Genomic DNA, 27,359 nt, shown 5'->3' with positions numbered 1-27,359 from the left:
TGGCTGCCTCCTTTGTGATTGGCTAAGGTGGGTGGCTGCCCATTTATTTATTGGGTTAGTTGGGAGGCAAGGCTTGTAAGAGAAGAAAATGAAGATGAATAAATTTCAGCTCATGCATGCCAAGAGCTTGGCATGGCCGGCTACTTCTTGATATTACAAGAGGACAAGCAAAGTGCAATGCCATTTCATGCATGTCGGCCAAGTTGAGTGTTGGGGATGATTAGCCAAAAGTGGCTTGGTGATGTATTCAAATATGGGAGAGAGGTGATAATAAACATTGGTGCCTATGTTGAAGAATAAAATAATTTGATCAAATTGTCAATTTGGCCAAGAGATGATGGTGGTTTAGACAATGGCAGAGTAAGGCTAAGAGAGATGGTGAGTGAAGTATTCATATACTCACAAGGATGAATATATTGACACAAATCATCAATTCATGAGGTCAAGGTGATGATGGAAAGAATAAAGGATTGAGATGAGTATGATGAAATATAAGTTGCTCTTGAAATAAGAGGTCAATTGGGAGTGATTTGAAAGTATCAAATGATCATCCATTTGATCAAAAATTGGAGGATTGAGGGGATGCAATGTGGTGGATCAGAGATGTGCATAAGATGTGCAAGAGTTGCCATTTGAAAAAGAGTTTAATTGAAAGGTATGGGACACACCTCAATTGTCTAGAGACAATTGGGAATGAACTCAAGTGAAATGGAATTTGAAAATGTTGAGAGGAACTAGTTGGAACATAGGAGTTCAAAATATTCTACTTACCTTCTCAAGTAAAGTAGAGTTTTTCTCAAATGTAAACTAAGCAAGAGGGAAAACAAGAAATGGTATAGGTACCATAAACAAGCCTTTTGTTAAAAAGAAGGCAAGATAGAAAATAATGTTTTTAGAAATCAGTACTAGGTAGAAATTGGATGAGAAAACAAAACCCATTTCCGTTCCTTGTTTTCCTTGAAGAAATATCTTGAAAAGCTTTAGTAAAACTAGAAGTAGTTTTGTGATCAAAACTAGAGAAGGAAAATCAATGGGATTTTTGAGAGAGAAAACTAATTTAGGGAGAAGTGTTCTCATGGGTAGATGATGGCTACAAAATGTACCACCATTCCCACTCTTGGTTTTGTGAAGATTAAACTTGAAATAAAACAAGAGGTAAAATTGAAGGAAGTGATCTAGTGTTGAATCATTGAATAGGGTACAAGATCAAGTTGAATATATGAGCTTCAAGGATTGACTGAGACATGCAAGACGTGGAGGTTGAAGAGGGTGTTGCATAGATGGGATCCATGCACTGAGATCACCAATAACAGTGGTGGTGGCTTAGATATCAACTGCCAAAGTCTGGAACGAATAAGCCTACCAAAACAGATTGTTGACTTGGCTTCAGAATCAACCATGATGAGTGGGTATAAGAGAAGGATGTGATGAGGGGTAGACGATCCTAAGTTTTGAATTAAGGATGATTGAGCTATCTTGTACCACAAAGAGGAAAATCAAGGTGGCACACTCAGGTTGTCATCAGGAGAGAGGTTTGATGTAGTAAAAAGGAAAACAATTTTTCCTAAGCCACACATGTGTTTTATTTGGTGAGTTGCTTGTTTAACCACCAGGGGTGTTGTTCTATGAGGTAGCTCAAGACAATACTCACAAGCAAATCAAGATAATTCATCTACCAACAGATCAAGGCAATTCATCATAACAAACAGATCAAGGCAATTCATCTAATTAGTCTTTAGAAAAAGTTTTTGTTCCCCCTAATTTTTGCAATAAGGACAATTAAACAAGTTTGCAAAAGTGGGGCGTTACAGACTCTTCCACCCTTAAAATAATCTCGTCCCGAGATTACTGAGCGCAGAACTAGAGGGGTTGTAAAGCTTAACGAAAGTTAGACTCCATTCTTCTGTGGATGTGCCATTGTTGAGAAGGTCGTTGCTTGATCTTCTGGGAGACATGATGGATTCCTGCCGATGGCGAGCTTCATGAAGGGGTTGACCACTCCATGCAGATGTTAGACCTGTAGCTTCTTAATGAACCTAGCGGGGTTCATGATTGTAGGAGAGTTAGTGCACCCAATGGTGCTTGAGCAGGGTTGAAAACTTTTTAGAGTTAGCTTAAATTTAGTGGAAGACGAAGTCTTCCACCCTTAGGATTGTTCAGCGGGTTTCCTGAAAACTTAGAGCCTCGGCCACGGGTCTTGTCGGGCGCTTTTTGGAGAAGTCATTGATCTCTTGTCTTGCGTGGAACATCTTCAGAGAAAGTTGTGTAGTCCACGGCTTCAAGAGGGGTTAGTGCAATCCCACGTTTCCAACTTTATTTTAGAAAGATTTAAAATTTGAGGGTTAGCTCCAACTTTTAGTGGAAGACGAAGTCTTCCACCCTTAAGATTTTTCATCGGGCTTTCGGAAAAACTTAGAGCTTCTGCCTTGCGGTCCTGTCTGGGGCTTCTGAAGAAGTCGTCGATCTTCCTTGTTCAGTTGAAGAGTCTTCGGGGGCGACGTGCAGACCACAACTTCAAGAGGCACTCACGGTGTTAACTAAACCATAGAGGACGCGTAGTGAGTTAGTAAGTTGAAGAAATGCCTGGTTGGTATCCATATGAAGCCGCAACAGAGGGCGTCGAAGACAATCTTCAGCTTGAGGGTCGGTGCTGCTTCTACCAGCTAAGAAGTTAGCGGGTAAACTACGCCTAAAGTCTTGAGTCTTGAGGTATCTTCTGGAGGTTCACTTGGTAAGGACCAGATGAACCATGTGATGTAGCTTGGCTTTGAAGCTATTGTTCACTCAACGGGTTAGACGGTGTGTTAGGGGGTGGTTTCAAGAAGATATCCTCGAGGTTAGCGCGATTATACTCCAAGTTTAGACCAAGTTAGTAGGTCTTCTTGCAGAGGTGCAGTCACTCTTGAAGGTAGGGATTCTTCTGTCTTTGCGTAGTGGAGATGCTCCGGCTGATCTTGAAGGTATTGGCTTTTGCTTTGTTGGTGTAGTAGAGATGCTTCAGATGACCTTGAAAGTAGTCGGCGTAGATAGGGGTCTGAGTTAGTTTCCCTGACGGTTGAAAAACAACTGCTAACGGGTTTAGAGTTAGAGTCTTTCGTTAATCTACCCAACTAACTAGCAGTTAGCAATACATCAGCAAGGCAAACTTTAATCCTATCATAGCATGAGACACCCATACAACCATAACCAGAGACAAAATACCACTAACAGAGGCTACTGGTATTTTTCCTAGATGCACAGTAACAAAACAAGATCAACACAATTGGAATCATTCAAAAATATTTATTTTTCAATTTTTGAGACTCAAAATACTAACCAGAAACAGTGATCGAGTTTTATTTATTAAAAATCGCACAAAAATCCTAAAAATACAAGGTCAGTGGCATCTGAAAGATAATTTCATACTGGTTCTAGTGCAATTGGAATCACATCAATCGGAGCTACCAAACTATTTTTATTAGAAAAACAGTACACTGGCAGATTTCCATTTTTAATTTTTGTTTTACAAATTTCAAACAATTAAAAAGGGCGGGAACGTCTAAATAGCAAGACATACATGCACACAGCAAACAGATACAAACACTCAAGGCAGCACACTAGGGAACTACAAGCAATCATCAAACCAGACATGGTACTCTAAGTACCCAGAAATTCCTAATGCGCGGGTTTACCTCAATCAAAGCGATTGAGTTTGTCCTATCCATCCTATTGGTTTTGGGCTGGTCACATATGCAACGTCTTCATATCGTCAGCATCAGCTTCGACTTGGATCCTTGTAGCAGTTGGTAGTGAAGGGGCCGGGTGTTGAGTCATTGATGTTGAGGCAGAGGGGCAAACTGTGTAGAACTTCTTGTCTCGACATCCCGGAAACATGAGGTCTTCGTAGAGGTAGCTGTTGAGGTGCTCCTGAAATCGAGATCTTCTCGTGGCTGGCCTAAAAATTACTAGTCAAGAAATTGAGGACTTGATCCCTGACGACTGCAAAAAGGTGCAAGTCCACGGAGGAACAAGGTCAGATCTTTGACAGACTTTGGTGATAACCAAAGACATGTTCTTATTATTCTTTTATCTGCACACTAAGTCGGCCTCCAATCTTCAATAGCTGTTGTTGGAGATACGTGAGACTTCATAAAAGGTTGATCCATATTCGACTTCGAGTCTCCGGGTCTGAGTCGGGGACATCGTCCAATATGTAGGTTTGAAGTGGATGAGACAATAGAGTAAGGATTTTCAAACCTTTTTATAAAGCGGAGAGGTAAGAATTTAGAAGCTTTGAATAAATAAGAGGAGTAGAAGCTATACTTCCGACTAAAGAAAGAATTTGTTTCGTAAATAGTTTTTACCCAAGTAATTGTTTCCTAACTAACGTCCATGCTAACTAAGGTCTCCTACAGTCAGGATAGCTCTGATACCAGCTCTGTGGGGACCCGGACTAACTGTCCGAAATACCCTGTTATGTATACAGTCCACGATCCCATGATCAGTGCGCCGTGAACACACAACCGAACTGATATCAAATTACACCATCCATTACAAAGCGGAATAAGAAAATTACAATAAGGTCTCATGACCATTACTTACATAATAGCCTCGAGGGGCCTAACTAAACATCAGAGTAGCATCTTCACTTCAACAGCGCGGAGCCCAAGTCATCTACCATAAACCCTACAGGCAACTGACTGGGAAGACGTTCCTAGCTCGCATAGACGTCGTCCAAGTCCTTCTTCATTTGTCGAATTCCTTCAAGTATGGCCAAGTAAATAGCCAGGGACAAAACCGTGAGTACATTTGAATTGTACTCGCAAACCATCAAGAAGGTGATAACAATTCCAACTAAAGAAGACAAGAGAGGAAGAATAGTTTCTCTTGTTGATATAGCATGTAGAAGAGAAGAGATGTTTTTTGGTGGAGATAGCATCCCAACTTCTCGATTGAAGGGGACACTTCAAGAATTTATCTAAGACATCTCTATATCTCTATTTAAGAAGATACTTCAAAAGAGTTCTACAACATAAAACACTAGGGAGGGGGTGATACGTCTCCGACGTATCGATAATTTCTTATGTTCCATGCCACATTATTGATGTTATCTACATGTTTTATGCACACTTTATGTCATATTCGTGCATTTTCTGGAACTAACCTATTAACAAGATGCCGAAGTGCCAGTTGCTGTTTTCTGCTGTTTTTGGTTTCAGAAATCCTAGTAAGGAAATATTCTCGGAATTGGACGAAATCAAAGCCCCGGGGCCTATTTTCTCACGAAGCTTCCAGAAGTCCGAAGGAGAGACGAAGAGGGGCCACGGAGGGGCCACACCATAGGGCGGCGCGGCCCCCCCTTGGCCGCGCCGGCCTGTAGTGTGGGGCCCCCGTGCCGCCTCTTGACCTGCCCTTCCGCCTATAAAAAGTCTCCGTGACGAAACCCCCAGTACCGAGAACCACGATACGGAAAACCTTCCAGAGACGCCGCCGCCGCCGATCCCATCTCGGGGGATCCAGGAGATCGCCTCCAGCACCCTGCCGGAGAGGGGAATCATCTCCCGGAGGACTCTACGCCGCCATGGTCGCCTCCGGTGTGATGTGTGAGTAGTCTACCCCTGGACTATGGGTCCATAGCAGTAGCTAGATGGTTGTCTTCTCCCCATTGTGCTATCATTGTCGGATCTTGTGAGCTGCCTAACATGATCAAGATCATCTATCTGTAATTCTATATGTTGCGTTTGTTGGGATCCGATGAATAGAGAATACTTGTTATGTTGATTATCAAAGTTATGCTATGTGTTGTTTATGATCTTGCATGCTCTCCGTTACTAGTAGATGCTCTGGCCAAGTAGATGCTTGTAACTCCAAGAGGGAGTACTTATGCTCGATAGTGGGTTCATGCCCGCATTGACACCAGGACAAGGATGAAAGTTCTAAGGTTGTGTTGTGCTGTTGCCACTAGGGATAAAACATTAGTGCTATGTTCAAGGATGTAGTCACTAGTTACATTACGCACCATACTTAATGCAATTGTCTGTTGTTTGCAACTTAATACTGGAGGGGGTTCGGATGATAACCTGAAGGTGGACTTTTTAGGCATAGATGCAGTTGGATGACGGTCTATGTACTTTGCCGTAATGCCCAATTAAATCTCACTATACTCATCATGATATGTATGTGCATGGTCATGCTCTCTTTATTTGTCAATTGCCCAACTGTAATTTGTTCACCCAACATGCTGTTTCGTCTTATGGGAGAGACACCTCTAGTGAACTGTGGACCCGGTCCAATTCTCTTTCTTGAAATACACTCTCCTGCAATACTGTTCTACTGTTTTCTGCAAACAATCATCTTCCACACAATACGGTTAACTCTTTGTTACAGCAAGCCGGTGAGATTGACAACCTCACTGTTTCGTTGGGGCAAAGTACTTTGGTTGTGTTGTGCAGGTTCCACGTTGGCGCCGGAATCCCTGGTGTTGCGCCGCACTACATCCCGCCGCCATCAACCTTCAACGTGCTTCTTGGCTCCTCCTGGTTCGATAAACCTTGGTTTCTTTCTGAGGGAAAACTTGCTGCTGTGCGCATCATACCTTCCTCTTGGGGTTGCCCAACGAACGTGTGAAATACACGCCATCAAGCTAAATTTAAAGCGCCGTTGCCGGGAGATCAAGACACGCTGCAAGGGGAGTCTCCACTTCTCAATCTCTTTACTTTGTTTTTGTCTTGCTTAGTTTTATTTACTACTTTGTTTGCTGCACTAAATCAAAATACAAAAAAAATTAGTTGCTAGTTTTACTTTACTTGCTATCTTGTTTGCTATATCTAAAACACAAAAAAATTAGTTTACTTGCATTTACTTTATCTAGTTTGCTTTATTCTTGTTGCTAAAATGGCCAACGCTGAAAATACTAAGTTGTGTGACTTCACAACCACAAATAATAATGATTTCTTATGCACACCTATTGCTCCACCTGCTACTACAGCAGAATTCTTTGAAATTAAACCTGCTTTCTTGAATCTTGTTATGCGAGAGCAATTTTCTCGGTGTTAGTTCTGATGATGCTGCTGCCCATCTTAATAATTTTGTTGAATTATGTGAAATGCAAAAATATAAAGATGTAGATGGTGATATTATTAAACTAAAATTGTTCCCTTTCTCATTAAGAGGAAGAGCTAAAGATTGGTTGCTATCTCTGCCTAAGAATAGTATTGATTCATGGACTAAATGCAAGGATGCTTTTATTGGTAGATATTATCCCCCTGCTAAAATTATATCTTTGAGGAGTAGCATAATGAATTTTAAACAATTAGATACTGAACATGTTGCTCAAGCTTGGGAAAGAATGAAATCTCTGGTTAAAAATTGCCCAACCCATGGACTGACTACTTGGATGATCATCCAAACCTTCTATGCAGGACTAAATTTTTCTTCGCGGAATTTATTGGATTCAGCTACTGGAGGTACCTTTATGTCCATCACTCTTGGTGAAGCAACAAAGCTTCTTGATAATATGATGATCAACTACTCTGAATGGCACACGGAAAGAGCTCCACAAGGTAAGAAGGTAAATTCTGTCGAAGAAACCTCTTCCTTGAGTGATAAGATTGATGCTATTATGTCTATGCTTGTGAATGGTAGGCCTAATGTTAATTCTAATAATGTTCCGCTAGCGTCATTAGTTGCTCAAAAAGAATATGTTGATGTGAATTTCATTAAAAATAACAATCACAATGATTCTAGGCCATACCCTGCTAATGGTAATTTTTATGGTAGATATGCTTCATCTAATGAAGAAAAGATGCTAGAAATTGAAAGATCCACCAAGAGCTTTATGCAATCACAATATGAGCAAAATAAATTGTTTACTAAAACTATGAATGAGCAATCTACCTTGTTGAAGAATATAGGGAATCAACTTGAAAATCTGAATAGGGAGATCTCGGGGTTGCAAACTAAACTTGCTAGTGCTGAAACCCGAATCTCATATATGTCTGCATCACAATCTTCTTTAATTAATAAAATGGCTGCTAAACCTGAGGATTTAGATGATAAAATTACTACTACAGCAAATGCCATTCAAGTTAGAATTAATGAGAATATAAGATTAATGGCTGAACTGCGTGCTAGGTGGGATAGAGAAGAAAATGAAAAACTAGCTAAAAAGAAGAATATAGCTAAAGTTTGGACTATTACCACCACTAGTAATGCTAATGCTACACATGTTGCTGCACCTCCCACTAATACTAATAAAAGAATTGGTGTTAGCAATGTTTCCACTTCTAATGCAAAGCGCGAAAAACTGCCTAAAACTGCTAAAACTGCTGAAACTGCCTGTGATAAAGCTGCTGAAATTTTTTCCAACATTGGGGATGATGATCCCATTGCTTTAGATTATAATGGTTTGAATTTTGATGATTGCCACATCTCTGAAGTTATAAAGTTCTTGCAAAAACTTGCTAAAAGTCCTAATGCTAGTGCTATAAATTTGGCTTTTACACATCATATTACAAATGCTCTTATAAAAGCTAGAGAAGAGAAACTAGAGCGTGAAGCCTCTATTCCTAAAAAGTTAGAGGATGGTTGGGAGCCCATCATTAAGATGAAGATTAAAGATTTTGATTGTAATGCTTTATGTGATCTTGGTGCAAGTATTTCTGTTATGCCTAAGAAAATTTATAATATGTTTGACTTGCCACCGCTGAAAAATTGTTATTTGGATGTTAATCTTGCTGATCATTCTACAAAGAAACCTTTGGGGAAAGTTGATAATGTTCGCATTACCGTTAACAATAACCTTGTTCCCGTTGATTTTGTTGTCTTGGATATTGAATGCAATGCATCTTGTCCCATTATATTGGGAAGACCTTTTCTTCGAACTGTTGGTGCTGTTATTGATATGAAGGAAGGTAATATAAAATATCAATTTCCTCTCAAGAAAGGTATGGAACACTTCCCTAGAAAGAGAATGAAGGTACCTTTTGACTCTATTATGAGAACAAATTATGATGTTGACACTTCGTCTCTTGATAATACTTGATACACACTTTCTGCGCCTAGCTGAAAGGCGTTAAAGAAAAGCGCTTATGGGAGACAACCCATGTTTTTACCTACAGTACTTTGTTTTTATTTTGTGTCTTGGAAGTTGTTTACTACTGTAGCAACCTCTCCTTATCTTAGTTTTGTGTTTTGTTGTGCCAAGTTAAGCCGTTGATAGAAAAGCAAGTACTAGATTTGGATTACTGCGCAGTTCCAGATTTTTCTTTGCTGTCACGAATCTGGGTCCACCTCCCTGTAGGTAGCTCAGAAAATTAAGCCAATTTACGTGCATGATCCTCAGATATGTACGCAACTTTCATTCAATTTGAGCATTTTCATTTGAGCAAGTCTGGTGCCATTTTAAAATTCGTCAATACGAACTGTTCTGTTTTGACAGATTCTGCCTTTTATTTCGCATTGCCTCTTTCGCTATGTTGGATGAATTTCTTTGATCCACTAATGTCCAGTAGCATTATGCAATGTCCAGAAGTGTTAAGAATGATTGTGTCACCTCTGAATATGTCAATTTATATTGTGCACTAACCCTCTAATGAGTTGTTTCGAGTTTGGTGTGGAGGAAGTTTTCAAGGATCAAGAGAGGAGTATGATGCAACATGATCAAGGAGAGTGAAAGCTCTAAGCTTGGGGATGCACCCGGTGGTTCACCCCTGCATATATCAAGAAGACTCAAGCGTCTAAGCTTGGGGATGCCCAAGGCATCCCCTTCTTCATCGACAACATTATCAGGTTCCTCCCCTGAAACTATATTTTTATTCCATCACATCTTATGTGCTTTTTCTTGGAGCGTCGGTTTGTTTTTATTTTTTGTTTTGTTTGAATAAAATGGATCCTAGCATTCACTTTATGGGAGAGAGACACGCTCCGCTGTAGCATATGGACAAGTATGTCCTTGGTTTCTACTCATAGTATTCATGGCGAAGTTTCTCCTTCGTTAAATTGTTATATGGTTGGAATTGGAAAATGATACATGTAGTAATTGCTATAAATGTCTTGGGTAATGTGATACTTGGCAATTGTTGTGCTCATGATTAAGCTCTTGCATCATATGCTTTGCACCCATTAATGAAGAAATACATAGAGCATGCTAAAATTTGGTTTGCATATTTGGTTTCTCTAAGGTCTAGATAATTTCTAGTATTGAGTTTGAACAACAAGGAAGACGGTGTAGAGTCTTATAATGTTTTCAATATGTCTTTTATGTGAGTTTTGCTGCACCGGTTCATCCTTGTGTTTGTTTCAAATAAGCCTTGCTAGCCTAAACCTTGTATCGAGAGGGAATACTTCTCATGCATCCAAAATACTTGAGCCAACCACTATGCCATTTGTGTCCACCATACCTACCTATACTACATGGTATTTTCCGCCATTCCAAAGTAAATTGCTTGAGTGCTACCTTTAAAATTCCATCATTCACCTTTGCAATATATAGCTCATGGGACAAATAGCTTAAAAACTATTGTGGTATTGAATATGTAATTTTGCACTTTATCTCTTATTAAGTTGCTTGTTGTGCGATAACCATGTTCACCGGGACGCTATCAACTTTTCATTGTTGAATTTCATGTGAGTTGCTATGCATGTCCGTCTTGTCTGAAGTAAGAGAGATCTACCACCATATGGTTAAGCATGCATATGTTAGAGAAGAACATTGGGCCGCTAACTAAAGCCATGCTCCATGGTGGAAGTTTCAGTTTTGGACAACAATCCTCAAATCTCAAATGAGAAAATTATTAATTGTTGGTATATGCTTATGCATAAAAGAGGAGTCCATTATCTGTTGTCTATGTTGTCCCGGTATGGATGTCTAAGTTGAAGAATAATCAATAGCGAGAAATCCAATGCGAGCTTTCTCCTTAGACCTTTGTACAGGTGGCATAGAGGTACCCCTTTGTGACACTTGGTAAAAACAATGCATTGTGATGACCCGGTAGTCCAAGCTAATTAGGACAAGGTGCGGGCACTATTAGTACACTATGCATGAGGCTTGCAACTTATAAGATATAATTTACATGATGCATATGCTTTATTACTACCGTTGACAAAATTGTTTCATGTTTTCAAAATCAAAGCTCTAGCACAAATATAGCAATCGATGCTTTTCCTCTATGGAGGACCATTCTTTTACTTTCAATGTTGAGTCAGTTCACCTATCTCTCTCCACCTCAAGAAGCAAACACTTGTGTGAACTGTGCATTGATTCCTACATACTTGCTTATTGCACTTATTATATTACTCTATGTTGACAATATCCATGAGATATACATGTTACAAGTTGAAAGCAACCGCTGAAACTTAATCTTCTTTTGTGTTGCTTCAATATCTCTACTTTGAATTATTGCTTTATGAGTTAACTCTTATGCAAGACTTATTGATGCTTGTCTTGAAGTGCTATTCATGAAAAGTCTTTGCTATATGATTCACTTGTTTACTCATGTCATATACATTGTTTCGATCGCTGCATTCACTACATATGCTTTACAAATAGTATGATCAAGATTATGATGGCATGTCACTCCAGAAATTATCTGTGTTATCGTTTTACCTGCTCGGGACGAGCAGAACTAAGCTTGGGGATGCTGATACGTCTCCGACGTATCGATAATTTCTTATGTTCCATGCCACATTATTGATGTTATCTACATGTTTTATGCACACTTTATGTCATATTCGTGCATTTTCTGGAACTAACCTATTAACAAGATGCCGAAGTGCCGATTCTTTGTTTCTGCTGTTTTTGGTTTCAGAAATCCTAGTAAGGAAATATTCTCGGAATTGGATGAAATCAAAGCCCAGGGGCCTATTTTCTCACGAAGCTTCCAGAAGTCCGAAGGAGAGACGAAGAGGGGCCACGGAGGGGCCACACCATAGGGCGGCGCCCCCCCCCCCTTGGCCGCGCCGGCCTGTAGTGTGGGGCCCCCGTGCCGCCTCATGACCTGCCCTTCCGCCTATAAAAAGTCTCCGTGACGAAACCCCCAGTACCGAGAACCACGATACGGAAAACCTTCCAGAGACACCGCCGCCGCCGATCCCATCTCGGGGGATCCAGGAGATCGCCTCCGGCACCTGCGGAGAGGGGAATCATCTCCCCGGAGGACTCTACGCCGCCATGGTCGCCTCCGGTGTGATGTGTGAGTAGTCTACCCCTGGACTATGGGTCCATAGCAGTAGCTAGATGGTTGTCTTCTCCCCATTGTGCTATCATTGTCGGATCTTGTGAGCTGCCTAACATGATCAAGATCATCTATCTGTAATTCTATATGTTGCGTTTGTTGGGATCCGATGAATAGAGAATACTTGTTATGTTGATTATCAAAGTTATGCTATGTGTTGTTTATGATCTTGCATGCTCTCCGTTACTAGTAGATGCTCTGGCCAAGTAGATGCTTGTAACTCCAAGAGGGAGTACTTATGCTCGATAGTGGGTTCATGCCTGCATTGACACCTGGGACAGTGACAGAAAGTTCTAAGGTTGTGTTGTGCTGTTGCCACTAGGGATAAAACATTAGTGCTATGTTCAAGGATGTAGTCACTAGTTACATTACGCACCATACTTAATGCAATTGTCTGTTGTTTGCAACTTAATACTGGAGGGGGTTCGGATGATAACCTGAAGGTGGACTTTTTAGGCATAGATGCAGTTGGATGACGGTCTATGTACTTTGTCGTAATGCCCAATTAAATCTCACTATACTCATCATGATATGTATGTGCATGGTCATGCTCTCTTTATTTGTCAATTGCCCAACTGTAATTTGTTCACCCAACATGCTGTTCGTCTTATGGGAGAGACACCTCTAGTGAACTGTGGACCCCGGTCCAATTCTCTTTACTGAAATACAATCTACTGCAATACTGTTCTACTGTTTTCTGCAAACAATCATCTTCCACACAATACGGTTAACTCTTTGTTACAGCAAGCCGGTGAGATTGACAACCTCACTGTTTCGTTGGGGCAAAGTACTTTGGTTGTGTTGTGCAGGTTCCACGTTGGCGCCGGAATCCCTGGTGTTGCGCTGCACTACATCCCGCCGCCATCAACCTTCAACGTGCTTCTTGGCTCCTCCTGGTTCGATAAACCTTGGTTTCTTTCTGAGGGAAAACTTGCTGCTGTGCGCATCATACCTTCCTCTTGGGGTTGCCCAACGAACGTGTGAAATACACGCCATCAGGGGGTAACCCAATTTTGTTTCCTTTACCATCTCCATATGGTCAACCAAACCATTCCCGTACCCTTCCGGTACTCCGAAAACAAGTTCCTTTCTTTCATTTTCCAAACAATTTTTGTAAACCAAAAACTCATCAGGCTAAGCAACAGCCATTCCAACCGTCCATGACCGCGGACGCGGCTATTCGAAAAAGATTTGACTCTGCAGAGTTTGCACACTTTCCCCACAAGATCCGCGAGTTTATCATGTGGGTATCATCCTTGCATATCAACTATGCCATGACAAAAACTCGGACATAGCCTTTCGCCTATTCGTCTTAGCATGGGATCCTACCCTATGGAGTATGTACCTCCTCGGCACCGTGGCAGCTCACCTCACTTTGAGTGTGGCTCCACCGCCAAGCCAGGAGACCCATAGTGTCTTTCGGACGGGTCAGCCCCGAAGGCCTCCCGTTATACTATTGTCTCCACCAACGACAATCCGGATTCAGGGGTAACCTTACCCTTATATAGTTGTGCGGTGTCCCATGTTAAGAAGAACAAACTACGAGCTAAGCCCCGTCCCACTCCAGGGTAATGTGGTTGCGCGGGTTAATTGTCACGGGTGAATACTTAGACGCCAAAGTTTTCGAAAACAAGATTTTCTTTCCAACCATCTTTGCCAAGATCCTTTCCTTTCATAAACACACACTTGGGTAAGTCCAACTCACCCAAGGTTTTCAAAAATTATTTTCAACAAGGTATTTTTCCAAGGGGGTTCCCAACCTATAGTTTTATGAAGGAACTAAGAGTCACAATGACATGATGCTAGCCATCATACCACTAAGAGGATGATAATTGAGGTGTTAAGGGGATCATACATACTTAGGATAAGCATGTATAGGGACAACATAATTAAGATGATTCAAGCAGGGGTCATGATGTTAATCATCATACCACTAAGAAGATGACAACATGGATATGGTCAAGGGGGCATACATGCTTAGGGTAAGCATGCATAACATCAACAAGGGGGTTCACATACTTGGGAGCAAGTATGCAAAGCATCAACAAGGGGTTCAACATACATTGGGAATAAGCATGCATAGAGTAGAGGACCAAAAATCACATATGATACAAGGAACCAAGTGTATAATGGAGCAATGAGCACAACAAGAAGGATAAATAGCAAGAGATCAAAAGATGGCTTGCCTTGTCTTATTTGTCCCTGGACTTCTTCAACTTCATCAGATAAGAATTCCAACAATATTAAAAAAAAATCCTCGTCCGAACCACTTTTTCTTCTTCTCCGAATTGTTCGCAACTATCGCCGGAAAAATATAAAAGGAACACAATCAATCACATTGCATCAACAAGACAACATTCGACAATCAACAACTAACCATGCAACCAAGGTATAACATACTAAGGTCTTATAGATACCACAAACAACTTAAAGAGAACCCATTTTATTTACCTAGTAAAGGTATGAGAATATCACAACTTAGCAATTGCCTCTCTCGGTATCACCATGGCACAAGCTAAGTACCCCCTGGTAGATAACATCATAAAGAGGACAAGAGCATTAGTTTGACATCAAATACATTCACAAAACATTTTCAAACATTTTTGGAAAAGTGGAAAACAGTTTTCCTAGTTTAATTTGCTCACTTAACACCATACAAAAATAGGAAGCAAACCATATACCACATCATTTGAAAACTTAAGCAAAACAAAAGAGCTAATGTTAGGTTGCAGAGGTTTTGTTTTGCAAGCATAAAACAAGGGTTGCCCATCTCTACTAAAAAGAGTTGGTCAAGGGTTTTAAATAAACCGAAAAGTTTTGCTTCAACAATGCATGTCACACATAAACATTACTAACAACAACAAATATGTATGAACAGAGACTAATAATATTTTTCCTAGATAGCCAGTACTAATACAAGACTAACCCAATTGGAATCACCCAAAAATATTAAACCTACAATTTTTAGGAATTTCTTTCAATCTGACTGTATAGAAAACAAGATCTGTAAGCCATAAATCGTAGAAAAATCCTAAAAATACGAGGCCACTGGCATTTGAAAGATATTTAAACTGAGATTCACACACAATTGGATTTGGGTTCAAATTGTTTTTGAAACTCCCTCAAATGGATTTACAAGTTTGCTGCATGTTTTCACCATTTGCTTTAACTATGGACTTGCAGAACAGAAAAAGGTTTGCAACTTGTTTTATATGATTAAGAAAACATTCAGTAATCCTACAGAATTGGAATCACTCAATTAGGTTCAAAAATGGATTTTTGATGAATTAAAAGCTAACAGCCGTGTCTGCTGAACACACAGAACAAGTTTAATTCACCACAAATCGTACATAAATCATAAAAATATGAGGTCAGCTGCATCTGAAAGGTATTGAATAGGTGTTTCTTACCTAATTGGTTTCATTCAAAAATTCGTTTCCAAGCTCTTGGTTTAATTCGACAAAGTCAGATCTGACCAGATCTTAATCCGTGAACCATTTCAATTTCAGTAGGTCAATTGAAGTGAAACCAACGCCAAAATGAAGGTACTGGAGAGGGCTTTCACCCACAGTTGAGTTTTCTCAAAAATGTTTTGTAAAATGGAAGAAATCTAACAAACAGTGATTCTGCATGTTTTCAGAACTTTATTTACCGTGCAAAATCCGTAACGAATTTGAGGATGAGACCAACGCCAATTTGTAGATCTTTTCAATACCTATCTGTGGAACTTTGAATCACTCGATTTGGATATGCACACAAGATTTGGCGGATTTTACAAATTCGTACCAGAATCTGAAACAGCAAGATACAGAAATTACTGCAAGGTTTTGGACGAACTTTGCTCAAGAACTTCAGATCTGAGGATAGCTCAACCTTCTCCATGCTTGGACCAACATGCACCTGCATCAAGATCCAATCTTAGCAATGGAGGAAGAAAAAGAGGAGAGGAAATCAGCTAGGGTTGGGGGGGGGGGGGGGAAGAGAGTGAGAGGAATGCTCTCATGGGGAGGAGGAGCTTGAGGGAGGGGGAGAGCTTCATCTTGGAGGCTTCCCATGGCCATGGCCAGCCATGGAGCTTAGGAGGAGCAGCATTTTCGTGGGGGAGAGGTAGGAGAGAGTTATGAGGGTGTAGATATTGCGGAGGAGTGAGTGGGGAGTGAAAAATGAAGCCAAAGGTGGAGGTGGTGGCCGGCCAAGGAGTTTTTATAGAGGGAGAATGAGTTGGCTGCCTCCTTTGTGATTGGCTAAGGTGGGTGGCTGCCCATTTATTGATTGGGTTAGTTGGGAGGCAAGGCTTGTAAGAGAAGAAAATGGAGATGAATAAATTTCAGCTCATGCATGCCAAGAGCTTGGCATGGCCGGCTACTTCTTGATATTACAAGAGGACAAGCAAAGTGCAATGCCATTTCATGCATGTCGGCCAAGTTGAGTGTTGGGGATGATTAGCCAAAAGTGGCTTGGTGATGTATTCAAATATGGGAGAGAGGTGATGATAAACATTGGTGCCTATGTTGAAGAATAAAATAATTTGATCAAATTGTCAATTTGGCCAAGAGATGATGGTGGTTTAGACAATGGCAGAGTAAGGCTAAGAGAGATGGTGAGTGAAGTATTCATATACTCACAAGGATGAATATATTGACACAAATCATCAATTCATGAGGTCAAGGTGATGATGGAAAGAATAAAGGATTGAGATGAGTATGATGAAATATAAGTTGCTCTTCAAATAAGAGGTCAATTGGGAGTGATTTGAAAGTATCAAATGATCATCCATTTGATCAAAAATTGGAGGATTGAGGGGATACAATGTGGTGGATCAGAGATGTGCATAAGATATGCAAGAGTTGCCATTTGAAAAAGAGTTTAATTGAAAGGTATGGGACACACCTCAATTGTCTAGAGACAATTGGGAATGAACTCAAGTGAAATGGAATTTGAAAATGTTGAGAGAAACTAGTTGGAACATAGGAGTTCAAAATATTCTACTTACCTTCTCAAGTAAAGTAGAGTTTTTCTCAAATGTAAACTAAGCAAGAGGGAAAACAAGAAATGGTATAGGTACCATAAACAAGCCTTTTAGTAAAAAGAAGGCAAGATAGAAAATAATGTTTTTAGAAATCAGTACTAGGTAGAAATGGGATGAGAAAACAAAACCCATTTCCGTTCCTTGTTTTCCTTGAAGAAATATCTTGAAAAGCTTTAGTAAAACTAGAAGTAGTTTTGTGATCAAAACTAGAGAAGGAAAATCAATGGGATTTTTGAGAGAGAAAACTAATTTAGGGAGAAGTGTTCTCAAGGGTAGATGATGGCTACAAAATGTACCACCATTCCCACTCTTGGTTTTGTGAAGATTAAACTTGAAATAAAATAAGAGGTAAAATTGAAGGAAGTGATCTAGTGTTGAATCATTGAATAGGGTACAAGATCAAGTTGAATATATGAGCTTCAAGGATTGACTGAGACATGCAAGACGTGGAGGTTGAAGAGGGTGTTGCATAGATGGGATCCATGCACTGAGATCACCAATAACAGCGGTGGTGGCTTAGATATCAACTGCCAAAGTCTGGAACTAATAAGCCTACCAAAACAGATTGTTGATTTGGCTTCAGAATCAACCATGATGAGTGGGTATAAGAGAAGGATGTGATGAGGGGTAGACGATCCCAAGTTTTGAATTAAGGATGATTGAGCTATCTTGAACCACAAAGAGGAAAATCAAGGTGGCACACTCAGGTTGTCATCAGGAGAGAGGTTTGATGTAGTAAAAAGGAAAACAATTTTCCTAAGCCACACATGTGTTTTATTTGGTGAGTTGCTTGTTTAACCACCAGGGGTGTTTTTCTATGAGGTAGCTCAAGACAATACTCACAAGCAAATCAAGATAATTCATCTACCAACAGATCAAGGCAATTCATCATAACAAACAGATCAAGGCAATTCATCTAATTAGTCTTTAGAAAAAGTTTTTGTTCCCCCTAATTTTTGCAATAAGGACAATTAAACAAGTTTGCAAAAGTGGGGCGTTACAGCTTGGGGGACTAAAAAGATCATTTTCATAAAAACTAGCTTCCCCAATCTTAGACTTTTCCATAGCATTAGCAATAATGGTGCTCAAAGAATTCATACTAATAACATTGCTACCAGCAGGCAAGTAAAGTTTAACAGGTTTTTAAATTTTCTCTTCAAACACCTCATGTCCCAACTGAAGATAAATACTATAAAGCTCTCTAATTTTGTTGTTGTTTTCCATTAAGCCTAACTAGTGAAAATAAAAACAAGAAACAAAAAAATATAATTGCAGAATCTAATGGAAATAACATCGAGCACTCAGCAGGAACTAAAAGACTTAGTAGCCATAGGATGTGAGTACCTTTTACCTTACCTCCCCGGCAACGGCACCAGAAAAGAGCTTGATGTCTACGCACGCTTCTATTTTTGTAGACAATGTTGGGCCTCCAAGTGCATACGTTTGTAAAACAGCAGCAAGTTTCCCTTAAGTGGATCACCCAAGGTTTATCGAACTCAGGGAGGTAGATGTCAAAGATATCCCTCTCAAGCAACCCTGTAATTAAGATACAAGAAGTCTATTGTGTCCCCGACACACCCAATACACTTGTCAGATGTATAGGTGCACTAGTTCGGCGAAGAGATAGTAAAATGCAAGTGATATGGATGAATATGAGTGGTAATAACAATCTAAAATAAATATGGCAGCAAGTAAACATGCAGCAAAACAGTAAATAACGGCGATTCGATGTTTGGAAACAAGGCATAGGGATCATACTTTCACTAGTGGACACTCTCAACAATGTTATCATAAAGAAATATAAATATAAACACTTCATTATGCTATTCTGAACTACTCTCCGGTTGGATAATGAACACTAATTCACCGCGTAGGGCTGCAAAAGCAAACCTTAAAGATGTATTCGAAAGTACTAATGAACATCCCACACTGTCAATTTGAGCATTCGTAGGAGGTACTAACACACCACAATTTCATAGAGACATCCAACTCAAATCATAATTTAGTGAACAAGTATTATGTGAAATATAGCCTAACAGACCCACACGGTGCACACGCCGTTACCTTTACACACGTGGGACAAGGAATCTCCGAAGATCATATAAGTAAAATCCACTTGAATAGCATAACGACATCTAGATTACAAAGCTCATGTCACATAAAGATCACACCATGGAAGAGAGAGATAAACCACATAACTACCGATAGACCCTTAGCCTCGGGGGAGAACTACTCACTCCTCATCATGGGAGTCAGCAACGGCGATGGAGATGGTGGTGGGGTCGATGGGGATGGCTCCAGGGGCAATTCCCCGTCCCGGCAGTTTGCCGAAACAGAGACTTTTGTCCCCCGGATCTTGTCTGCGATGGCGGCGGAGCTACGGAACTTTTCGTGGGCGGAGGCTTATATATTTAGGGTTTTTGCGTCGGGAGGTATTTATAGGCGAAAGGGCGAGGTTGTTGGAGGCCTGGTGGCCCCACACCACCCCTAGGCGCGTGCCAGGGCCAAGCCGCGCCTAGGGTAGGTGTGGCCGCCCTGCGCCTCATCTTCGTCTCCCCTCTGGACTCTGTCTTCATTACGAAAAAAATATTGACTTCGGCTTTTGATTCTTCCAATTCCGAGAATATTTCCTGTACAACTTTTCTGAAATACAAAATAGCAGAAAATAGGGAACTAGCACTGTGACATATTGTTAATAGGTTAGTGCCAAAAAATGTATAAAAGTGCAACGAAGTGTAAACAAAACATATAGCAATTGGTGTAAAACAAGCATGGAGCATCAAAAATTATAGATACGTTTGCGACGTATCACCGTCGGCACTCTCCAACTTCGTCTGCCATCAGGATTATTTTTAGACACTACAAGAAAAGTTGCCATAGCCGACGAAGTCGAAGTCGCGCCGTGGTTGCTGCTACACCATGGCCGACGATTTTTGGTCTCTTCGTGGTGCATGTCAAAACTTTTTTTTCTCGTTTTTGAGGTCACCTAGCCCACCAAAAACATCCAAACGTCGCGTATGGTGGCCCGGGACGTGGTGCATCACGAATTCTCGGGTTCGCCGGCCAAGTCAACGCAAATCCGCACCGCCCGGGGATGTAGGGCCCAGATGGCAGCCTCTCTAGCATTGTTTTTTTCTCGATCGCGCCATCTCATTCAACGCTCTCCGATCGAGCTGTTTACGATGCAGGATCATGGGTCCCGCGTGTCATCCTCTATGAACGAAAATTCTTTCTTTTCTTGGAATTTTTTTTGACCCCCTGATTTCTGGCTACTTCCTTTTTCTTTTGATCCCGTGCCGCCTTGGAAACGTTGAGACCTCTGCTGCAAAGTGGGACCCGCATGTCATCCTCTATGTGCAATCAAGTTTATTTTCTTGGAGTTATTTTTGGCACCTCATATTTGGTCACTTGCCTTTTTCTTTCGGTCCCGTGCCGCATCTCAAACGGTGATACCGCTGCTGCTAAATGGGACCCGCATGTCATTCTCTATGTGCAATCAACTTTCTTTTCTTGGAGTTATTTTTGGCACCTCATATTTGGTCACTTGCCTTTTTCTTTTGATCCCGTGCCGCCTCTCAAATGGTGATACTGCTGCTGCTAAATGGGACCTGCATGTCATCCTCTATGTACAATCAACTTTCTTTTCTTGGAGTTATTTTTGGCACCTGATATTTGGTCACTTGCCTTTTTCTTTTGATCCTGTGCCACCTCTCAAACGGTGATACCGCTGCTGCTAAATGGGACCCGCATGTCATCCTCTATGTACAATCAACTTTCTTTTCTTGGAGTTATTTTTGGCACCTGATATTTGGTCACTTGCCTTTTTCTTTTGATCCCGTGCCGCCTCTCAAACGGTGATACCGCTGCTGCTAAATGGGACCCGCATGCCATCCTCTATGTACAATCAACTTTCTTTTCTTGGAGTTATTTTTGGCACCTGATATTTGGTCACTTGCCTTTTTCTTTTGATCCCGTGCCGCCTCTCAAACGGTGATACCGCTGCTGCTAAACGGGACCCGCATGTCATCCTCTATGTACAATAAAAGTTTCTTTTCTTGGATTTTTCACCCTCTGATTTTTGGCTATTTCCTTTTTCTTTCGATCTCATGCCGCCTTTGAAAACGTTGAGGAACCTACTGGCTCATGGGACCCGCATGTCATCCTCTATGTACTATAAAAATTTCTTTTCTTGGATTTTTTTCACCCTCTGATTTTTGGCTATTTCCTTTTTCTTTTGATCCCCTGCCACCTTGGAAACATTGAGTAAGCTGCTGACTCATGGGACCCGCATGTCATCCTCTATGTACAATCAACTTTCTTTTTCTTTTGATCTCAAGCTGCATTTGAAACATTGAGACCACTGCTGCAAAATGGGGCCCGCATGTCATCCTCTATGTACAATAAAGTTTCTTTTCTTGGATTATTTTTGGCTCCTGATATTTGGTCACTTGCCTTTTTCTTCTCATGCCGCCTTTGAAACATTCAGGAAGTTGCTGGATCATCGGTGCCGCATGTCATCCTCCATGAACAATAAAAGTTTCCTTTGTTGGATTTATTTTTTACCCCTAATTTCTGGCTATTTGCCCTTTTCTTTTGATCTCCTGCCCCCTTTAAAACGATGAGGACGCCATTGGCAGGTCGGTCCGACATGTCATCCTCTATGAACAATAAAGTTTCCATTGATGGATTTATTTTTGACCCCTAATTAATTTCTGGCTATTTCCTTTTTTCTTTTGATCCCCTGCCGCCTTGGAATCATTGAGGATGCTGTTGCCTCATGGGTCCCGCATGTTATCCTCTCAGAACGGTAAATATTTATTTTCTTGGATTTTGTTTAACAACTGATTTTTGGCTTATTTTTTCTTTCGATCTCATGTCGCCTTTAAAACGTTGACGACGCTGCTGGCTCACGGGTCCCACATGTCAGCCTCTATAAACAATAAACTTTGAGGATGCTGCTGCCTCATGGGTCCCACATGTTGAATCTCCTTGTTTTTTGTTTTTGCGAAGCATAGGACTTTCCTTTTTTTTTAGAAAAATCCGAACTTTTTCTTTCGATCTCCTGCCGCCTTTAAAACGTTGACGACGATGCTGGCTCATGGGTCCCCAATGTCAGCCTCCCCGTACTGAAAATTCTCTTTCTGCAAAGGTTGTATTTCTAGATAGCTAAGGTGCATTCGAATCTGTCGTGGTTCAGGCAGCTTAGGTAAGCCTTCTTGCACTGATTAATGGAAGTAGTGTATAGCAAGGTCAAGACATGTGGCTCGATGTAATGAATCTATTTGAATCATGTTGTGGGTTCAATCTGATAGTTCTCTAACATGTCAGCCAAAATATAAATTAAGTTTTTTTCTAAAACGGAAATGCAAATTAAGATGAACACAAACATTAGTTATCATAATAGATGATCATACATACATACTTGCTAAGAGCAAAAGCTTGCCAGAGTTTTACCACCCATACAATTAATTAGCAGTTCAGATAAGATAACCTTATATAAGTATAACTGCAAATGCATTTGCTAAGGGCTCATGGGACAACAGAACTAGACAACCGCGAACTTTATGACCAACATGTCTGATACGTCTCTGACGTATCGATAATTTCTTATGTTCCATGCCACATTATTGATGATATCTACATGTTTTATGCACACTTTATGTCATATTTATGCGTTTTCCGGAACTAACCTATTGACGAGATGCCGAAGGGCCAGTTCCTGTTTTCTGCTGTTTTTGGTTTCAGAAATCCTAGTAAGGAAATATTCTCGGAATCGGACGAAATCAACGCCCAGCATCCTATTTTTCCACGAAGCTTCCAGAACACCCGGGAAGGACCAGAGGTGGGCCACAGGGGCCCCAGGAGGGTGGCCGGCGCGGCCCAGGCCCTGGCCGCGCCGCCTTACCCTCTCACCGCCTCTTCGACCCTCCGACTCCGCCTCTTCGCCTATATAAAGGTCCTCGACCTAAAACCTCGACACGGAAAAGCCACGGTACGAGAAACCTTCCAGAGCCGCCGCCATCGCGAAGCCAAGATCTGGGGGACAGGAGTCTCTGTTCCGGCATGCCGCCGGGACGGGGAAGTGCCCCCGGAAGGCTTCTCCATCGACACCGCTGCCATCTCCACCGCCATCTTCATCACCGCTGCTGTCTCCCATGAGGAGGGAGTAGTTCTCCATCGAGGCTCGGGGCTGTACCGGTAGCTATGTGGTTAATCTCTCTCCTATGTACTTCAATACAATGATCTCATGAGCTGCTTTACATGATTGAGATTCATATGAGTTTTGTATCACAATTCATCTATGTGCTACTCTAGTGATGTTATTAAAGTATTCTATTCCTCCTGCATGGTGTAAAGTGGGCAGTGTGTGCATCATGTAGTACTTGGCGTAGTTTATGATTGTGATCTCTTGTAGATTATGAAGTTAACTATTGCTATGATGGTATTGATGTGATCTATTTGGTTATGTTGATCTATCTTGCACTCTAAGGTTATTTAAATATGAACATTGAATATTGTGGAGCTTGTTAACTCCGGCATTGAGGGTTCGTGTAATCCTACGCAATGGTGTTCATCATCCAACAAGAGAGTGTAGAGTCTAGCATTTATCTATTCTGTTATGTGATCAATGTTGAGAGTGTCCACTAGTGAAAGTATGACCCTAAGCCTTGTTCCTAAATGCTGCTATCGCTGCTTGTTTACTGTTCTACTATATTTGTACTGCTGCAATATTACCACCATCCATCACACGCCAGTCCTGGACAGCAAGCACTTTTCTGGTGCCGTTGCTACTGCTACTACTTAATTATACCACCTGTATTTCACTATCTCTTCGCCGAACTAGTGCACCTATTAGGTGTGTTGGGGACACAAGAGACTTCTTGCTTTGTGGTTGCAGGGTTGCATGAGAGGGATATCTTTGACCTCTTCCTCCCTGAGATCGATAAACCTTGGGTGATCCACTTAAGGGAAACTTGCTGCTGTTCTACAAACCTCTGCTCTTGGAGGCCCAACACTGTCTACAAGAATAGAAGCACCCGTAGATATCAAGCACTTTTCTGGCGCCATTGCTGGGGATCGAAGGAAAGCTACACCATTTCCTCCCTCGTCAACTACACGCCAGAAGCACTTTTCTGGCGCCATTGCCGGGGAGGAAAGGTAAAAGGCACTCATACTTCGGTTCCAGGTAACAGTACTTTTCTGACGCCGTTGTGTTTGTGCTCGAAGCTATTTCCTTTAGATCCTGCAATTGCATCTTTTTGTTTCTTGTTTACACTAGTTAGGCATAATGGAAAACAACAAACATATGAGAGATCTTTATGAACTTTATCTTGAATTAGGACATGATGTGTTTGAAGAGAGAATTAAAAAACCCATGGAACTTTATATGCATGCTAATGGGAATGTTATTAATATGAATGCTTTGAACACTATTGTTGCTAATGCTATGGAAAATTCTAAGCTTGGGGAAGCTGGTTTTGATGAGCATGATCTTTTTAGTCCCCCAAGCATTGAGGAGAAAATTTACTTTGATGATACTTTGCCTCCTATTTATGATGATTATAATGATAGTAGTCTTTTGTTGCCACCTGTTATGGAGGATAAATTTGATTATGATTACAATATGCCTCCTATATTTGATGATGAGAATAATAATAATAGCTACTTTGTTGAATTCGCTCCCACTATTGCTAATAAAATTGATTATGCTTATGTGGAGAGCAATAATTTTATGCATGAGACTCATGATAAGAATGCTTTATGTGATAGTTATATTGTTGAGTTTGCTCATGATACTACTGAAAGTTATTATGAGAGAGGAAAATATGGTTGTAGAAATTTTCATGTTACTAAAATGCCTCTCTATATGCTGAAATTTTTGAAGCTACACTTGTTCTATCTTCCTATGCTTGTCACTTTGCTATTCATGAACTTGTTTATTTACAAGATTCCTATGCATAGGAAGCATGTTAGGCTTAAATTTGTTTTCAATTTGCCTCTTGATGCTCTCTTTTGCTTCAAATACTATTTCTTGCGAGTGCATCATTAAAACTGCTGAGCCCATCTTAATGGCTATAAAGAAAGAACTTCTTGGGAGATAACCCATGTGTTATTTTGCTACAGTACTTTGTTTTATATTTGTGTCTTGGAAGTTGTTTATTACTGTAGCAACCTCTCCTTATCTTAGTTTTGTGTTTTGTTGTGCCAAGTAAAGTCTTTGATAGCAAGGTTGATACTAGATTTGGATTACTGCGCAGAAACAGATTTCTTGCTGTCACGAATCTGGGCAAAATTCTCTGTAGGTAACTCAGAAAATTATGCCAATTTACGTGAGTGATCCTCAGATATGTACGCAACTTTCATTCAATTTGAGCATTTTCATTTGAGCAAGTCTGGTGCCTCTTTAAAATTCGTCTTTACAGACTGTTTTGTTTTGACAGATTCTGCCTTTTATTTCGCATTGCCTCTTTTTCTATGTTGAATGGATTTCTTTGTTCCATTAACTTCCAGTAGCTTTGGGCAATGTCCAGAAGTGTTAAGAATGATTGTGTCACCTCTGAACATGTGAGTTTTTGATTATGCACTGACCCTCTAATGAGTTTATTTCGAGTTTGGTGTGGAAGAAGTTTTCAAGGGTCAAGAGAGGAGAATGATACAATGAGATCAAGAAGAGTGAAAGCTCTAAGCTTGGGGATGCCCCGGTGGTTCATCCCTGCATATTTCAACAAGACTCAAGCATCTAAGCTTGGGGATGCCCAAGGCATCCCCTTCTTCATCGACAAATTATCAGGTTCCTTCTCTTGAAACTATATTTTTATTCGGCCACATCTTATGTACTTTGCTTGGAGCGTCTGTGTGCTTTTGTTTTTTGCTTTTGTTTGAATAAATGCTTGTGTGGGAGAGAGACACGCTCCACTGGTTCATATGAACACATGTGTTCTTAGCTTTTAATTTTCATGGCGAAGGTTGAAACTGCTTCGCTAATTGTTATATGGTTGGATACGGAAAATGCTACATGTAGTAATTGCTATAATGTCTTGGATAATGTGATACTTGGCAATTGTTGTGCTCATGTTTAAGCTCTTGCATCATATACTTTGCACCTATTAATGAAGAAATACATAGAGCATGCTAAAATTTGGTTTGCATATTTGGTCTCTCTAAAGTCTAGATAATTTCTAGTGTTGAGTTTGAACAACAAGGAAGACGGTGTAGAGTCTTATAATGTTTACAATATGTCTTTTATGTGAGTTTTGCTGCACCAGTTCATCCTTGTGTTTGTTTCAAATAACCTTGCTAGCCTAAACCTTTTATCGAGAGGGAATACTTCTCATGCATCCAAATACTTGAGCCAACCACTATGCCATTTGTGTCCACCATACCTACCTACTACATGGTATTTCTCCGCCATTCCAAAGTAAATTGCTTGAGTGCTACCTTTAAACAATTCAAAATTTATCACCTCTGATTTGTGTCAATGTTTTATAGCTCATGAGGAAGTATGTGGTGCTTATCTTTCAATCTTCTTGGGCAACTTTCACCAATGGACTAGTGGCTTCATCCGCTTATCCAATAATTTTGCAAAAAGACCTGGCAATGGGATTCCCAGTCCCAAATTAATTAATAAAAATAGACACTCCTCCATGGTATGTGATTGATGGATGGCACCCGAAGGATTCGGTTAGCCATGGCTTGAGAAAGCAAAGGTGGGGAGGAGTGTCATCATAATAAAACTAAAATAAAAAGGCACTCCTTCATGGTACGAGATTGTTGGCAGGCACCCGAGGATTCGGTTAGCCATGGTTTGTGAAAGAAAGGTTGAAAGGAGTGTCACCCAAAAATAAAAATAATTCATGGGAGCCGCTCTTTGAAGGTTTGTCTGCAAGGGGGTTAGAGTGCCCACTACCATTCGTTGACAACAACAAACACCTCTCAAAATTTTACTTTTATGATCTCTATATGTTTTCAAAATCAAAGCTCTAGCACAAATATAGCAATCGATGCTTTCCTCTTTGAAGGACCTTTCTTTTACTTTTATGTTGAGTCAGTTCACCTATTTCTCTCCATCTCAAGAAGCAAACACTTGTGTGAACTGTGCATTGATTCCTACATACTTG

General features: G+C 40.7%; 1 long non-coding RNA gene across 2 annotated transcripts; it reads right to left on the bottom strand.

Annotated features, from left to right (window-relative positions):
* Nucleotides 1–14,402: 14,402 nt before the first annotated feature.
* Nucleotides 14,403–16,369, bottom strand: LOC139829948 (uncharacterized). 2 transcript variants are annotated; one of them, XR_011754073.1, is made up of 4 exons: nucleotides 16,086–16,369; nucleotides 15,865–16,004; nucleotides 14,664–14,738; nucleotides 14,403–14,510 (listed from the first exon to the last, which is right to left on the bottom strand). It is a non-coding gene; the product is annotated as an uncharacterized lncRNA (long non-coding RNA). The 2 variants fall into 2 exon arrangements; XR_007876232.2 differs by lacking the exon at nucleotides 15,865–16,004 and having other exon boundaries at nucleotides 16,050–16,369.
* Between the last annotated feature and the right edge of the window lie 10,990 nt (nucleotides 16,370–27,359).

This window comes from Lolium perenne, chromosome 3, assembly GCF_019359855.2.
Source record: "Lolium perenne isolate Kyuss_39 chromosome 3, Kyuss_2.0, whole genome shotgun sequence".
Classification (NCBI taxonomy): Eukaryota; Viridiplantae; Streptophyta; class Magnoliopsida; order Poales; family Poaceae; genus Lolium; species Lolium perenne.
The sequence above is the reverse complement of the archived record's forward strand: the minus strand, read 5'-3'. Positions and strand labels throughout refer to the sequence as shown.